This window comes from Oryctolagus cuniculus, chromosome 4 (assembly GCF_964237555.1).
Source record: "Oryctolagus cuniculus chromosome 4, mOryCun1.1, whole genome shotgun sequence".
NCBI classification, from domain to species: domain Eukaryota; kingdom Metazoa; phylum Chordata; class Mammalia; order Lagomorpha; family Leporidae; genus Oryctolagus; species Oryctolagus cuniculus.
This window is the reverse complement of record NC_091435.1, coordinates 73614410-73630557: the sequence shown is the minus strand read 5'-3', so window position 1 is coordinate 73630557 and position 16148 is coordinate 73614410. Positions and strand designations below refer to the sequence as shown.

The 16148-nt window shown below is 37.0% G+C and overlaps 1 long non-coding RNA gene across 1 annotated transcript in view; it reads left to right on the top strand.

The window, feature by feature from the left end:
- The window catches only part of LOC138849286 (uncharacterized), a 391413-nt gene that overhangs the window by 312730 nt on the left and 62535 nt on the right, over positions 1 to 16148 (top strand). Inside the window, exon 2 of the long non-coding RNA XR_011387896.1 lies at positions 3340 to 3389. This is a non-coding gene — a long non-coding RNA (uncharacterized lncRNA). The remainder of the gene's footprint in view (positions 1 to 3339; positions 3390 to 16148) is intronic.

Sequence of the window (16148 nt, the reverse complement as noted above, 5' to 3'; positions counted from 1 at the left end):
CTGAAGGAAAAGGAAGAGAAAGGGAGCTATTTACATAAAGCCTTGGTTTCAGGAAAGGGTTGGTGTTGAAAGTGCGCAAATTAACTTGTGTGGAGTGGAGGACCCAGCTCAGACACAAGCAAGATGCATGCGATTAAAGGGCCGTAAACTTAGATGGAGGCAGGCCTAGATAGCCACAGATCAGAGATTTCACTTCACCAAGTAGATGGCAAGGAACAGTTACTGGGGTGACAAGAGGTGTGATGGCCCTGAAGTGGTGCACTCTGTGGACTACTTAGATGGCTCTCTCTGCCCCTGTGTACTGCATGAGAAACAGAGTGGCAGGCAGGAGCCTGGGTAGTGCCTGAGGAAGTGGAGGAATCCCGTAACTCATGTTCTCTGCCTAATTAATTCTCCAGGGCAAGTCCAAATAGACCCCGAAGACTGATACTATTCTTTTAAGTAACATTAGCTTTGGCTTGTGTCAATTAATGAGGGAATTAATGAGCAATTAAAGTTCCCACTATTAAATAGTTGGTCATTTGTGTTGATAGGTACGTTGTAAACTGTGATGTACCAAAATAGTGGATTTTCAGCACTAAAATGTAAAATATTCAAGATAGTAGTAGCCAATGAAATAAAATTTCCATCATGTGATTATCTGCAAAATGTATTATCCACTCTTCAATAATTATTACCAAATGTTTTCTTACAGGCTTGAAAATAAACCTTCCCCTACTGGCCTCAGGTGAAATAAACTACCTGAATGTATAGAAATAAATTTCAGATAAAGTGCTTTTAAAATAGTAGTAAATGAGCACAATGATCCTTATCCCCATCCCTCAAAATAAATATGTAGCAAAACATGTGTGTATGCCTATATGCCTATTATCTATCTATAGATATATTTCAAGGGTGAGATAACATTCAAATAAACTTTGCTTTTATGAATCAGACTTATACCGACATACAGGCAAATCAAATAATATTTTTAGTATGAACTATGTGGGGAATAGCTACCCATGGCTCTGAGTCAGGCTTCTGCTTGCGATCCAGCCATTTCCCAGCGGGTGAAGCACTTGCTAACCAACAGAAAAACTACATGGTGTTGTCAGTAATACAATGGATTTTCAGTATTTTAGTTAGGAAAAAAAAGTGTCATTGGCTAACAGTCTCATAGGGAGATAATTATGGGACTAGATGTGGTGTAACACACCTCCTGGTCACTACCTGGAGTAATGGTACCTGTTACCACATACACAATATTTTATAAAACTACTCAGATTTCTGTAGTTGCTCCCTTGGATGTGGCAAAGTTGACTGAAGGTTAGCTCTAAAGATTGACTATAGAAAAAGTCAGAAGACCTACTCTGATCTAAACAAGTATATTTGTTAAGATATGTATTACCTGATAAAAAACATGGTGGCTTAAAAAAGCATCCAGAAATACTGTTGGAAACAGCATTGAAAATTAATATTTAAAACACTCAAAGACTCTGTATCCAGGTGTGTGTGTTTGTTGGTAGACATCCAAAATCTTAAACACTATCCTAGTTCTGCTATACATTCATGTGCACAACATATTTTGACATCCCCTGAGCCTCAATTATTGTTAATGCATATTTTTACTGGGATTAAAAAATATATTTGGGGATTTATTCTTTATTGTATGAATCACTCAACTCTAGGTCAAGAGAATAGATTCTTTATGGGAAGAGAGGTGCCAGCATGAGTTTCTGTGGCAGTTGCTCTGGTGATGTAAAATGAAACAAGAGGTCAGCACCAGTATATCCCCCCCTCAGTGCCTGGAATATTAGGCCAGTTTAGAGAAACAAGGAAAACAGTAGCCTGTAATTTTTCCATCTGCATTTCTGCTTCTTCTCTTACTTCCCTGTCAAGTTGAAAAGGGAATTTAGGATAAATCCCATTAGAAGGAAGAAATGGAAGAGAACATAAAAATGTAGTGTAAACATAAAATATAAAGGTATGGTAGCCTGACCTCAATCTCCCTGTAAAATTTAGGACAAAGTGAGCAACAAATGTGTAATTTAGGGAATTCTACCTGTGTTTTAGTAGTAAAAATTCTATAAGCTGACCATGTATAACACTTTATCTTTAGAGATGAAACTTCACTATTTTACACCCTTTATCCAGTTTGGATGGAGAGTGTATCCTGTTATGTTGGGAGGTATAAACTTGTGTACCTATTTCAGTTGTAAGAGAATAGAGATATTTGATTTATAGACAAAACAAGAACTTTGGGAAGGACCACTCCATGGTTACAGGGAATTTATTTCTTGCACTGCCATCTGCATTTTGACTGAGTTTTAAAAACATTTAATAATATTTATGACTAATGACTGTCCAACGTATTTTTAATATTTATGGAACACATGAAGCTTGTATTTTGGATTTCTCAGGGAGTAAGTGGTAACATTAAAGTAAAACTACTCATGTTACAATCTCCATGTCTTGTTAGCCTTTTTTGTGTCACACATAAAAATCAATAGGACAAAAACTATTTAAAATATCACCAAAAATCAAAAAGTACAACTGTTCTGAATCCTGATGAGACTTTTCAGTAGCCATAAACAGCACAGCTCATTGAAACCTAAAAAAACTCTGTAAGGATCTAGTGTCTGTCTAGGTTTGTATTCCTGAAGTCTGTGAAGATATTTAGTTTCTGCATTTATCATTGTGAATTGCAGTGATGCTTCACTTAATGACAGAGACACATTCTGAGAAATGCATCATTAGGCGGTTTTGTCACTGTGTGACTATCACAGAGTGTACTGACTCACATGGCACAGCCTCCGATGCACTTAGGTTGTTTTATAAGCCTGTTGCTCCTCAGTTACAAACCTGAAAAACTGAACTGAATACTGTAGGTAATTCTAACAGATTGGAGTAAGGTTTTGTATATGTAACCATAGAAAAGTTACAGTAAAAATACTGGGTGATAGGAATTGTTCAGCTCCATTGTAATATCACAGGATTTCTGTCATACAAGGGGTATATTGTTGGCCAAAGCATTGTCATGTGGGAAATGACTGTACACCTTCCTCTGAGAAGCGGTGGAAAGATTCCATTTTCAAGTTCACTGGGAATTATGCTAATAGGGAGGTCTTTGTTATACAAATTACATAAAATAAACACCCAGTTACTGTACATTTTCTCCTTGCATTGGCAAGGCAATAACAACCATCACAAATTTATTTTCCTTCTCTCTCCTTTACTGAATTTCATCCTATGTAGTTCTAGGCTCACCTTTGTCATCTCAATGTATTAAAAATATGTCATCACTGTTAGCCTTTGTTATTTATTGTTTTAATCTCTTCTTTTTCTATTTATTTCTCCTAGGTAAGTCCTGCCTCTTTCTAAATCTTCCCAGAATGTCCTTTAGCGAAAAGGTAAGTCTATCTTCTACGATGGCTTCATTTTCCACGGTCATGTGTTTTAAGCTGCATTTGTGTCATGCAATTTCTCAGCTTTTATTCATTAACACTAAGAAACCACTCTGTCATGAGTGAGGTAGCAATGTCTGTTTGATACATTGATGTACACTTGCTACTTTGGGTTTTCAGAGTGCCATTGTTTTAAGACATTCTAGAAAATTGAGAGTCTACTGATGAGACTATTAGAGAGAGGCTGCTCAGGTTCTCACTGACATTGAACTGTGGCATGGTCAGTATTGCAGATGGTGTCTGATAGGTTTGGAATTAAGGTAGCTTACATTTTTGAGCATCATGTTTAAGAACCCTTCAGCTAAGTATTAGTGATATTAAATAATAAAATCTTTTCTTAAAACATTTCATGCCAAAGCTGTCAAGTGGAATATGAGAAGTGAAAGGAAAAGTAAGAAGCAGAAATTCAGAAAACCTGTTTCTTTTGTTGAGTGCTTCAGAAGGAAGGATATTGAGCCAGCAGTCCCCATCTGCTGGAATTAGCTTCATGGTCCATTAAAAGAAGCACAGATTTAACTTTGGATATTGCAGTCCATATTCACTGATGACGCAAGTTGAAAGGAATTTTGATTCGTCTTCCTTAAGAGGATAGTGTGTATAATAAGCTGAAATTACAACTTCTTAGGGTTGTCAGCTATTTTATTTTGTGTCTTTGGTTTCACTGCTGTGTTGTACGTAATTACACTTGCACTAGAATCATACTTTGTGCTGTTTTGGGAGACCACTGCAAAAGATTTCTTATCAAGTTGAGCATTCGTTTGATGGCATCAAAACAAAATAAGTATGCGAAAAAATATTTTGTTGAAGCTATGAGAAAAAGAATGAGAGGGCTCTTGATTCTCAATCTTTTAGTTAGAATGATCTTTAAAAAAACTTTGATATTTAGGTGCTAGGTCATGATCTTTATGAAATATGTGTAATTATGTCATCAATTTGTGTACTTTGTAATAGCAGCTTCCAACAATTTAAAGAGAAATCACTAAACAATGTGTATACTTCTCTACATGAAAGTCTGTAGAAGTGTCTTTGAGTAGAAAGATCATTAATTGGAATGTATGCTCTATTATTCAGGTCTCAATTTCTTATAGAATTTTCTGCCTTTACCCTTCATCACATCATCCCTTATGTATGGACTTGTTTCTTACAGTACCATTTAGGCATATTTCTGCTGCAAGTAATGGAAAAGTTAATGCAAACTGGTTTAAGCCAAAAAGGAGTATGGGAGTTATATAACTAAAAAATCTTGGGTTATACCTGGTTTCTGGCATAAAATTAGGCAGATGTTCAGAAAGCCTAATGAGGAGTTGGTTACACTGTCTCAACCTCTCACCTGTGTTGGCTTCTATAGACTCATTCTCAAATCCCATGGAGAAAATAACATTAGGGTCACTCACTGTAATTGCTGCCCAAACTACAAACTCATTACATTTCATTGGTTCTGATTGTCTCATGAAATTCTGTCTATGAATGAAGCAGTTAACTCATTGACTTAAGTCTAAATTATGTACTTTATTTCTGATATCAAGCAGTAGGCAGAGCTCATCCAAACCCTGAACAAAAATTAAGAGATGATTCCTTAAACTGTTAGTTCTTGAGTTAGAGTGAATAGATGCTGAGAAGCCAAGAAATAAATTAATAAATATCTACCTCATCTTCGTGTGTGTGTGTGTGTGCGCACGCATGTGCCTTTTTTAGAAGAATTGCCTTCCCTCTCCTTGGAGTGGTGTAATAAATTTAGTCAATACTATGCTATCAAACTTTGCCACCAGTGTGATTATGAAACAGGATAAATCGACTTTTCCAGTAGGTGTTGTGATGGAACTATGGAAATAGCTAGTATTTCTCATACTGCACCCAGGATATTTGAACAGCAGACCTGTAACTAGACGTGCTAGAGAAAAGCTTAATTTTATAATCATTTTTACTTCTCTCTTCTGCTCATCTCTATATGTTTATTGTATTCACTGAGTCTAATTATAGGAGAGAGCTCAGACTTTGTATTTTGATGTCATTCTTATTTTAAATATAAAATGTTTAAATACAAGGGCTTTGTTCAAGGAGATAGAGCACATGAAGGTCGTTTAGCTCACATATAAAAGCTAACTTAAGAGAATAACTTCTGGGACCAGTGTTGTGGCACAGCACCTAAAGCTGCCACCTGCAATACCAGCATCCAGAATGGGTGCCAGTTGGTGTCTCAGCTGTTCTACCTACAATCCAGCTCCCTGCTAATAGCCTGGGGAAGGCATCGCAACATGCCCCAAGTGCTTGGTCCCCTGCCACCAGGATGAAGCTCCTGGCTTCGGCATGGCCCAGGCCTGGTCATAGAGACACCTGGAGAGTGAACCAGGAGATGGAAGATCTCTCTCCTTTTCCTTCTCTCTCTCCTCCACCCCAACTCTATATAACTTTCAAATAAGTAGATAAATCTTTTTTAAAGAAAAGAGAATAGCTCCCTTTTGTATCCAGAGTAGTAATTAACCCATGAACTACCCCTGCAACTTCCCATTGCTTATTTGTGGTAACAATTTGCATCTAGGAACTATATGTTAATGGAAATCATTACTCCAAATTCAAGAAGACGTTTATTATTTTACATCTTTTTAGAATCCATGGAATTTACAGAATGCTACTACTGCCCACCGAGGCAGGATAAATGTCTTGAAGCCAATGATCAGAATCCTCAGGTTTAATCTCAAAGTATTCAAGGTTGCATGAGGGAAAAATAGATTGTTGCTTATTTAGAATGCCAACTATTTAAAGATTTTTTTTTTTATTTATATAAAAGACAGTAACAGAGAGAGAAGTCTTCCATCCACTGGTTCACTCCCTACATGGCTGGAGCCAGGAGCCAGGAGCTTCTTCTGGGTCTCCCACATGGGTGCAGGGGCCCAAGGACTTGGCCATCTTCCACTGCTTTCCCAGGCCATAGCAGAGAGCTGGATCAGAAGAGGAGCAGCCGGGACTAGAACCGGCACCCATATGGGATGCTGACGCTTCAGACCAGGGCTTTAACCTGCTACACCACAGTGGCGGCCCCATCTACCACTATTTAAGGAACTAAGCTGTGAGAAAATTCCTGAAGAATTGTATTTGCCTTTGTAGATGGCAGTGATTTCTAGATTCTCAGTCTAGCTGAGTGAAATTGGTTATTTTTATATCATCTCTGAAAATCATTATCCTAGATGAAGCCAAGCTGCTGCACAGTTCAGTGAAAACCCTAAATAGTAGAGCCGGCGCCGTGGCTCAATAGGCTAATCCTCCACCTTGCGGCGCCGGCACACCGGGTTCTAGTCCCGGTTGGGGCGCCGGATTCTGTCCCGGTTGCCCCTCTTCCAGGCCAGCTCTCTGCTATGGCCAGGGAGTGCAGTGGAGGATGGCCCAGGTGCTTGGGCCCTGCACCCCAGGGGAGACCAGGAAAAGCACCTGGCTCCTGGCTCCTGCCAGGATCAGCGCGGTGCGCCGGCTGCAGCGGCGGCCATTGGAGGGTGAACCAGCGGCAAAGGAAGACCTTTCTCTCTCTGTCTCTCTCTCTCTCACTGTCCACTCTGCCTGTCAAAAAAAAAAAAAAAAAAAAAAAAAAAAAAAAAAAAAACCTAAATAGTCAAGGACATTCTCTAAGACCATTTGCTTCTCTAGATCTTGATTATTCAATTTTTATTTAATGCTTTAACAATTATACTAAAAGCAATATTCTAAATGCTAAGTTAATAAGACTAAAACTGATTTACTCCTTACTGTTTTTCAGTTTAAGGTGACACATAAAATATTTTTTGGAAAATAAAGATAACTCTGTAGAATAAAAACAACAAGTTTTATGATCTGTCATTTCTTAAAATATATCAGCAATAAAAATCCTGTTGAAAACTATCAATCTTTCCTCAAAGCACCAGGTTTTACACACAATAGGTGCTTTTTGTTCTTGAATATTGACTAAGTGAATGCCATTTCTGAAAGACATTTTCATGGATAAAGCCAATATGAATTATGAGAAAATGTGAAAGTTTAAATAATTGAAAAACACTTTTGTATATGTGTTTTTCTTGTCATAAAAATTATAGCATATTCAGACTATAAAGGTTCAGCAAGTCCCTTCTGAAAAAGACCAAAGATATAGGGAGAATATAGTGACATATAATAGCTATAAGACAGTTTATAAAGCTAAAAGCAGCTAAGACATATCAGAGGCCTAAAAGCCTATTTTAGATGCATGTTTCCTCCTTCTAAAGCATGTATTGATCATGGACCATACCCCTCATGAGAACATTTGTCACACACTCAGCTTCTAGACCCATTTATAGGAGTTAGTAGGAATGCCTCAGTGTTTATATTGTGCCTTAGAAAGTAATAAAATTTCCTGAGACAGATCAGAATTCAACATGATCTTATCCAGTAGCCTTTCAGTGCCGCTGATACAGAAATGTATGATCAAATTGGCTATTTAAAAATCCACAGCTTCACTTCCAAACCAGAAAGCTGGGCAAACTGAAAAATCAGTGACATTTCATGGCCTCATAGGAAAGCTGAAATAATAGGACAGTTTTCCACTCTCAACTGTGGAGTGAGCAGAACACAGTCACTCTAAGATCTGTTTACTTGGAGGAATCACCAGTGGAGCCCTAACTTTGATCAGTTGAACAAGCCAGGTGTAGACCATTACCTGAGGGAGAAACTCCAGGGAGCTGTCATCTTAGAAAACACTTGCACTTTCATGCCCTTTACCACCAGCAAACCCACCAGAGTCTCACAGTCAGAAAGATCCGCTGTGGCTCTGGTGAGGTGGGCATAGGGAAGTTATCCTCATAAAATAAACTCAACCCTTGTTTATAGTAAGTATTCAAGTCGTAGGGGGAGGGGCTTACCAGAGCCTTGCTCTAGACATCTGAAGTGAGTTCGTTTCTCTCAGTCCAGCCCCTTCTAAATGTTAAGTAAGGACTGAGAGAAAAGTATCCAAGAAGAAGCACTTGTGCAAATCATAGAACAGACGCACAGTCCTGTCAAAAGGGAGCTTTAATCTGGAGGCTACGCACACCTTACTACCAGGGCTCCAGGATGATGACAGTGAGTTTCAGTAGAACACAGATTCAAAGTACAGGCTTTATTCTGGGAAAGCTCAGATTGAAAGGGCAAGAATCAAAAGGGCCAACAAAAACAAGATTATCGGAGAAATTTGAAGTTCCATTAGTTATCAGCGTAGCAAACATGAATCAAATCTCAGCTCCTAGCCAAATTCACTTAAACCTTTACAGTAGAAACTTACTTTTTGAATCCTATTACCCAATACAGTTTGTGCAACTTTAACCATGACTGTGGAAGAAAAATTAAAAGCATACAAAAGCCAAGGTGAACTAAGGTGGTAGTGGTAGGGGGAGAGATCCTAAAGAGACAAAGCAATAATCAGAACCAGACTCACCTATGACCCGTGTGTTGTAATAATCACAGAAGGAGATTAAAATAACTGAATGGAGAAAGTGGTCAACATTGAAGAACAAATGACTTATGTAAGCAGAGGGACTGAAACTAAGAAAGTTTGAAAAGGAAACCCTAGAAATTCAATACATGGGAAAGGAAATGAAGAATGCTTTTGATATACCAGTAGACTTGGCATGGCTGATGAATGAATGTGTGAGCTTCAACATAAGTAAAAAAAAAAAACTTTGCAAACAGAGATATAGAAAGCAAGTAAACAAGCAAATAAGCTACTGTAGAAGACTTGGTATATGAGATAATATCAAAAGGTACATGTGATTAGAATACCTAAAGGAGGGAAGGAAGAAGGGATTATCATGTTCTTTAAAGTGTATCTGAAAATCACTTTGAATCTGTTAGAAACTATTTAAAAATCAGACTAAAAAATTAAAAAAAAAACAAAAGGATAAAGAAAAATGAACTTTGTAGTAAAAATATTGAGTAATAAAGACAAGAAGTTTCAGAAATTCATCATAGACACCAAACCATGGGTCTAGGTAGCCCAGAGAATTCCAGGTGAACAAACTCTGCCAGAACTATGCTGAGTCATGTCAGATCCAAACTGAAGAAAATTAAAGACAAAATATTGAGAAGAATCAAACAAAAATGAAACCACTTCTACAGATAGTGCAGAACAAAGATAAGAATTATAGTAGATTTCTGATCAGATACCATGCAAACAAAATCATGGAGGGAAATATTTTAAATGATGAGTGCAAAATATCAGCCTAGGTATGCAGTGAAAGTAGCCATTTAAATAAAACCTGAGAGAATTCACTGCCAGCAGGTCTTCTTTACAAAGAATGTTAAAGATTTTTTACAGGAAGAAGGAAAATTATACAGGTCAGAAAGATGGATCTGTATAGAGAAAGGAAGAATATTAATAGAAAGAATAAATGAGGATAAAATTAAATCATTTTCTTATTTTAACTTATCTAGAAGATAACTCTTTAAACTCCCAATAGTACAAGGATTGGGTGATTATAAGTGAAATGTATGGCAGTAATGTCTCAAAAGAAGAGAGGAACGATTTGGAAATCCAAGAAGAATAGTGTTGTTTAAAAGTAGAATGAGATTTTCAAAGTTGTTTTTTTTTTTTTTTTTTTTTTTTTTTTTTTTTTTTTTAATTTGAAAAGGTTACAGAGAAATGAGAGACAGAGACAGAGAGCTGCACGGCTAAGTTGCACCTGGCTGAATCCAGGAACTGTGAGCTGTATCTTGGTCTCTCATGCAGATGCAGAAACCCAAGCACTTGGGCTGGTAGTAGGTTCTTAAACTATATGGCAAGCCAGTGTTGCAGGTGGTTACTCAACCTGCTACACAACAATGCCAGCCCCTAGAATTAGACTTTTAAAATGTAAATTGTATATTCTAGGGAAACCACTTAAAGTTTTCTTTAAGGAATATAATTGGAATTATTATCAGATATGGGAGAGGAGTAAAAGTCTCTGGCAATGAACAAAGCACAATTAAAAGTATGACGGATTTTAATCCACATATGTGAATAATCTCTTTAAATCTGAATGGTCTATATTGACCACCTCACTGATTTCAGGGTGGGTGCATAAACAAACCAAGTATATTTTGTCTACAGAAACTCATTTTTAAAAAAAGTCTCAGAGATTAAATGTAAAGGGACAAGGAAAGATAACATACTAGAACTAATTGAAGGAAAAGGAAGAGCTCTGTTAGCTTGAGACAAATCAGGCTTCAGAACAAGGGAAATTATCAGAGAGAAAGAGGAGTATTAGTAACGATAAAGGGATCAGTTTTTCAAAAAGATATATTTTAACACTAAATGTTTTTGTAGACAAAACCAAAAATATTCCAATGCATCAAAATAAAAAAGATAAAAGCTGATAGAACTAAACTGTAGTATACCCATACAATACAACTTGGTAATTAAAAGAAATGAACTATCAAGCTACAAAACATGGATACATGTTAAATACAAATTGCTAAGGAAAAGAAGGTATTTGGCACAGCAGTTAGGTCACTTCTTGGGACACCTGAGTCTCAAGTTAAGTCCCAACTTCACTACTTCCAAGTCAACTTCCTGCTAATGTGCACCCTGGAAGGCAACAAGTGATAATTCAACTGTTTAGACTCCTGTCACTCATATGGGAGACCCAGATGGAGTTCCAGGCTGTTGGCTTTGGTCTGGCTCAGCACTGGCTGTTGTAAACATTTGGAGAGCTGAATAGCAAATGAAATACATTGCTACAAAATATATAAATTATTTGTAAAAAGCTAATATCAAAAGGTGGTATGATTTCAACTACATGACATTCTAGAAATTCCAAAGCTATGGAGATGGTAAATTGAAAACTTCCTGAGCAAGAAACATAATAGAAGGGAATTATATTTATTAATGGATTAGAGGAATATTCATACAAGTACATACTTTAAAACTCAGCACTGGCAGTATTGTGGCACAGCAGGGTTAGCCACTGCTGGTGACACTGGCATCCCATATGAGCACTGGTTTATGTCTCAGCTGCTCCACTTCTGAGCCAGATTCCTGCTAATGTGTCTGTGAAAGCAACAGAGGACAGTTCAAGCACTTGAGTTCCTGACACCCTCATGGGAGATCTAGATGAAGCTCCTAGCTCCTGGCTTCACCCTGGCCCAGAGCTTGGCATTGTGGTCATCTGTGGAGTAAGCCAGATGATCTCTCTCTCTGTGTGTCTCTCCCTGTCTCTGTAAATCCACCACTCACATAAGTAAATGGTTAAAAAATAAATAAAACAGAACTATTTGATCCATAAAGAGGAAGAGCATGTTTAAATGTTATGAAATTTGCTGATACTGGTAAATAACACATGGAGAAGTTATCACATTCCAGAGAACGGGTACTCTGTATGCTTAAGCATAGAATATGTAATTCGCCAAACACATGAAATTAAGTATTGGAAATTGAGTTAGAGGCTGAAAGTTCATACATAATGGGTGCCTAAAAAATTAAATGGTGAAGCTACTCTCAGAGTCCCTTTGTGGGAACAAAAATGATGCTTTTCTATAAAATACCTTTTAGCTCCAGTGGGAAGGATGGATGTGGTCTGATCTGAGTTTCTTGCCAATTCAGGGCTCCGGGATATAAGAGTGGGAATGTTCCTCACTGGGGCTTTCTCTAACTATGTGTAGCTGCGTAGGTCTCAGAACACCATTCCGTGATGTCTAGGACTGACTTCTCAAAATGGTTAAGGAAGTTTAAATATGGAAAAGGACTGAAAATGAGATAATGCTGAAGACATCCTCAGAACAAAAGCTTGCTTAAGAGATTTGTAAAAAGAATGACTATGCAATGGTTTTGTATGATTTCTGAAAGTGAAATTATGGGTAAGCTTCAGCATGTGAATGTTAGTGATGACCAGTGAAGATGTTTGCTTTGGTTTGGATTCCCACCGGTGTGGAATGTTGTTTGCAGATTTGGACACACTCCCTTACTTTCCGGCACCAACTGGCCACACCCACAAAGTGGCTGATCACTTACATTCCATAACACAGTCATCCACATGAGGACTTCTATAACATGATCTTTACCTCTTCATGTGACGTTTTAGTCATTTGTAATATGTGTAAAACTTTGTGTCTCTTTATCATGTTTCTACTTAATGATCTGTACTTTACTCCTTAAATGCAGGTAGAGTGTTCTCAGTACCTTTGAAGAAGTATCTTTGAAATTCCAAGGGAGACTAGAAAATACTTCCATTTAATTAAATTGTAAAGCTAATAGTGACTATTAGAGGATTTTTTACAGTATAGTTTCCTACAAAATTAAGCGAGTAAAATCAATACTATTTTAGAATATTTTCATGGCACATATTAGAGTAACTGAAGAGCAGTCAGATCAAGATCTGCCTCTGGTTAACAGGCGAAGGCTTGCTTTCCTGTGTTGCTGATTACTTTGGGGTGGCTAAGGAGTGGTTAGGGCACACAACTTAGAAGCCTTTTCATAAATAGTACCCTCATTGTGTTCAGATATATTTTTTTAAATTCATTCCGATGTATTTATTTGAAATGGATAATAAATATTTTTAAAAGATATCCATTTTCCTTTAAGAAGAGTTGATGACAAAAAGAATCAGCGAGTTCTTTCATGGACATGGGAAGTGTGGTAAGGGTCATTTACCTGATACCTCATTAACTTTCAGATTCTTCCATACTCCAGATGATTAGTATTAACATGGAACAGTAGGTAGCACCTCTGACCTCAATTATTTTCATCTATGGCTCTCTGCCTTCCAGTATTATTTTTTGGGAACTGACTTATATCAGAAATATATTTGAAAAGCAAGATTTACCGATGCAAATATAGGGGTAAATGTCTTTTGGTACAAGGGGTTTTCATGGAATTGTAATACTGAAGATCATAAATGAATTCAGCTGTGGCTCTTGTGTCACACTCTGCTCCCTTCCAGCCTCTCTCATTTTTTTCTTTTATAGCACTAGTGTCTCTTTGTTAAAATAATTATTTTTTCTCTGTGTGAGATTCTGTCATTAGATGAAAGGTCATGGTTATAATATGAATCCTGGATAATAAACACAGTGCAAAATGGATTGAAATGCATACAGAAAAAAGACTTTCCAATTAAAAAACACTTTGCCAAGCCTGCACCAAACAAACAACCATATAGACTCTGATTTTTCTTCACTTATAATTAGCTGCCACTGGAAGTTAATTACTTTCAGGATCAAAGGGAACAAAACTAGAAATAAAATGGAAGAATTCCTTTTAAATTTACAGCTTAAATAAATGTTTGCCTTAGTAGCAGACCATATGCTGAATCTATCCCAGAGGGAAATGAACTTCAGGTTCTTCAATACATATAGACCAACTTTAAAGTTCACTGCAGGTGGGCAAAGAAATAAGGCAGATTTTATTTCCTTTGGGAGTACCAACTGAGAGATTTTGTAAGGGAGCAGCAAAGACTCTTTGTGTACCCTTATGTTTGCTTTATCAGACAAGCTGGTTTTCTTTTAGAGATTTATTGTTAGCATTCTTGCTTCGAAAAATACCACTAAAAACTCTAATTTGACTGCTGATTTTTCAGAACACGGTATATTTCTTGTTAAGAAAGATAATATATTGTGAGTAGCTCAATTCATGGACATACATACTAGTACCAGCATTTATTGGTTCCTGGGTAACATTTTTTGCTGTTTCACTGTCCTAAATTTAATATATTGGATTTGGTTTTGCCCTCAGGAAAGACTTCAAAACATAAAATATAAGAACCAAAGTAGGATTTACATTTGTTTCTAAAACAAGTGATGATCTTTAAGAATGATTGGGTTTTGTGATGTTTATGGATCAGTTAAGATAGTATATGACTAAGGTAGTTCAGGACCACGGGTAGAGAAATGACTAGCACTTTGGGTGTTCTCCCTGATGGGAAGTTCGGACGCTCATCCCATAATCTGGGTTCAGCAATAATGATAACATCCCTGGTTTTCAAATACCCACTTATCCCAGTGATATCAGGAAGGACTACTCTTCATCCCCAATCATTCAGTGCTACTACATCTTCCTGTTCTAACGATACTGTCAGACTACTATAGGAAGCCTGGCTAAGAGGCTAAGTAGACTTCTGGCTCATAGGAGTCTGAAGCCAGATTTAATCCAAGTCTTGGCAGAGTCTAAAGCCTGTATTCATAATCACTATGCTGATATCTCCTACCTATAATACTTCTTATTGTGTTAAAACTCATACATATAATTTACCAGCTTAACCATTTTAAGCATAGGGCAGTGTTAACCATATATACATTATTGTGTAAAAGGTCTCTGTAAGTTTTGTTATCTGGCAAAACCGAAACTGTACACATTGAACAATAATTCTCTGTTTCTCTATTTCTCCAGCATCTGGAAACCACATTCTACTTTGTGTTTCTATGAATTTGACTACTTTAGATACCTAATATAAATTTAATTATGTAACATTTGTTTTGTGACTGACTTATTTGGTTTTGTCTATAATGTCTTCAAATTACATATATGTTACAAATATACTAATTTTTTTCTTTTATTGAGGTGGAAGAATATTCCATTGTAGGCATACATTGTACTTTAAAAAAAAAAAAAGATTTATTTATTTACTTGAGTGGCATAGTTACAGAGAGAGAAATCTTCCATATGTTGGTTCATTCCTCAAATGGATTGGCTAGGAGCCAGGAGCTTCTTCTGGGTCTCCCACATGGGTGCAGGGGCCCAAGGACTTGGGGCATCTTCTACTGCTTTCCCAGGCCATCAGCAGGTAGCTGGATTGGAAGAGGAGCAGTGGGATCTCAAACCGGCACCAATGTGGGACTCTGGTGCTGTAAACGGATGCTTAACCTACTACACCACAGCACTGGCACCTGCATTTCTTTTTTATCATCATTGTATCATAGATTTGTTTTTCACTTTTGAAATTTCTATTAATATAAAGAGGACAGATTTCTTGTCTGTCATCGGTACAATTCTAAGATATCCATACTTCCCTCCCCTCTTCTCCCTCCATTAATCCCCTAACTTCCTTTTTTTTTCTTCAGCATTTGCAAAAACATAATTTCAGTCCACTGTATAATCACAGGCTTAATGCACCACTAACCATTATATGCAACGAGTAAAAGTAGATAGAGCATGGTTTCACAAGAGATACATAAGGATTAAAAACAACCATCAAATCACAAGATGTCTGTTTTCATTCCTATATATTTGTGTATTCTGTATTTATATTGCATTTCTTCATCTGTTTGTCTTGTTGAGAGACATTTAAGTTTCTCCTGTGTCTTAGCTCCTTTTAATAATTCTGCATCCAACATGATCCTCCCTTTATTTGTTGTGGATATATGCCAAAATGTAGTATTGCTAAATATTATGGTAATTGAATTTTAATTTTTTGAGGTATCTTCCAACTGTTTTGTGCACAGCAGCTGCACCATCTTACATTCTCACTAAGTTATATCAGTGTTCTGACTTCACTAATTCATCACCAGCACGTGTTATTTTGTCATTTTTTTTCTTGATGTTAACCATTCTAATAGGTTTAAGGTGGTATTTCAGTCTGGTCCCAATTTGCAATTTCCTGGAGAACAGCTGAGAATCTTTTCATAAGATCACAGGATACATGTGTATCTTTGAGGAAATGTGTATTCAAAGCCATTGCTCTTTTTAGTTATTTGTTGTGTTTTTGGTGCATTACAGTTGTCTATGTTTAATTTGGATATTAGCTCCTTATTAGGTACATGATT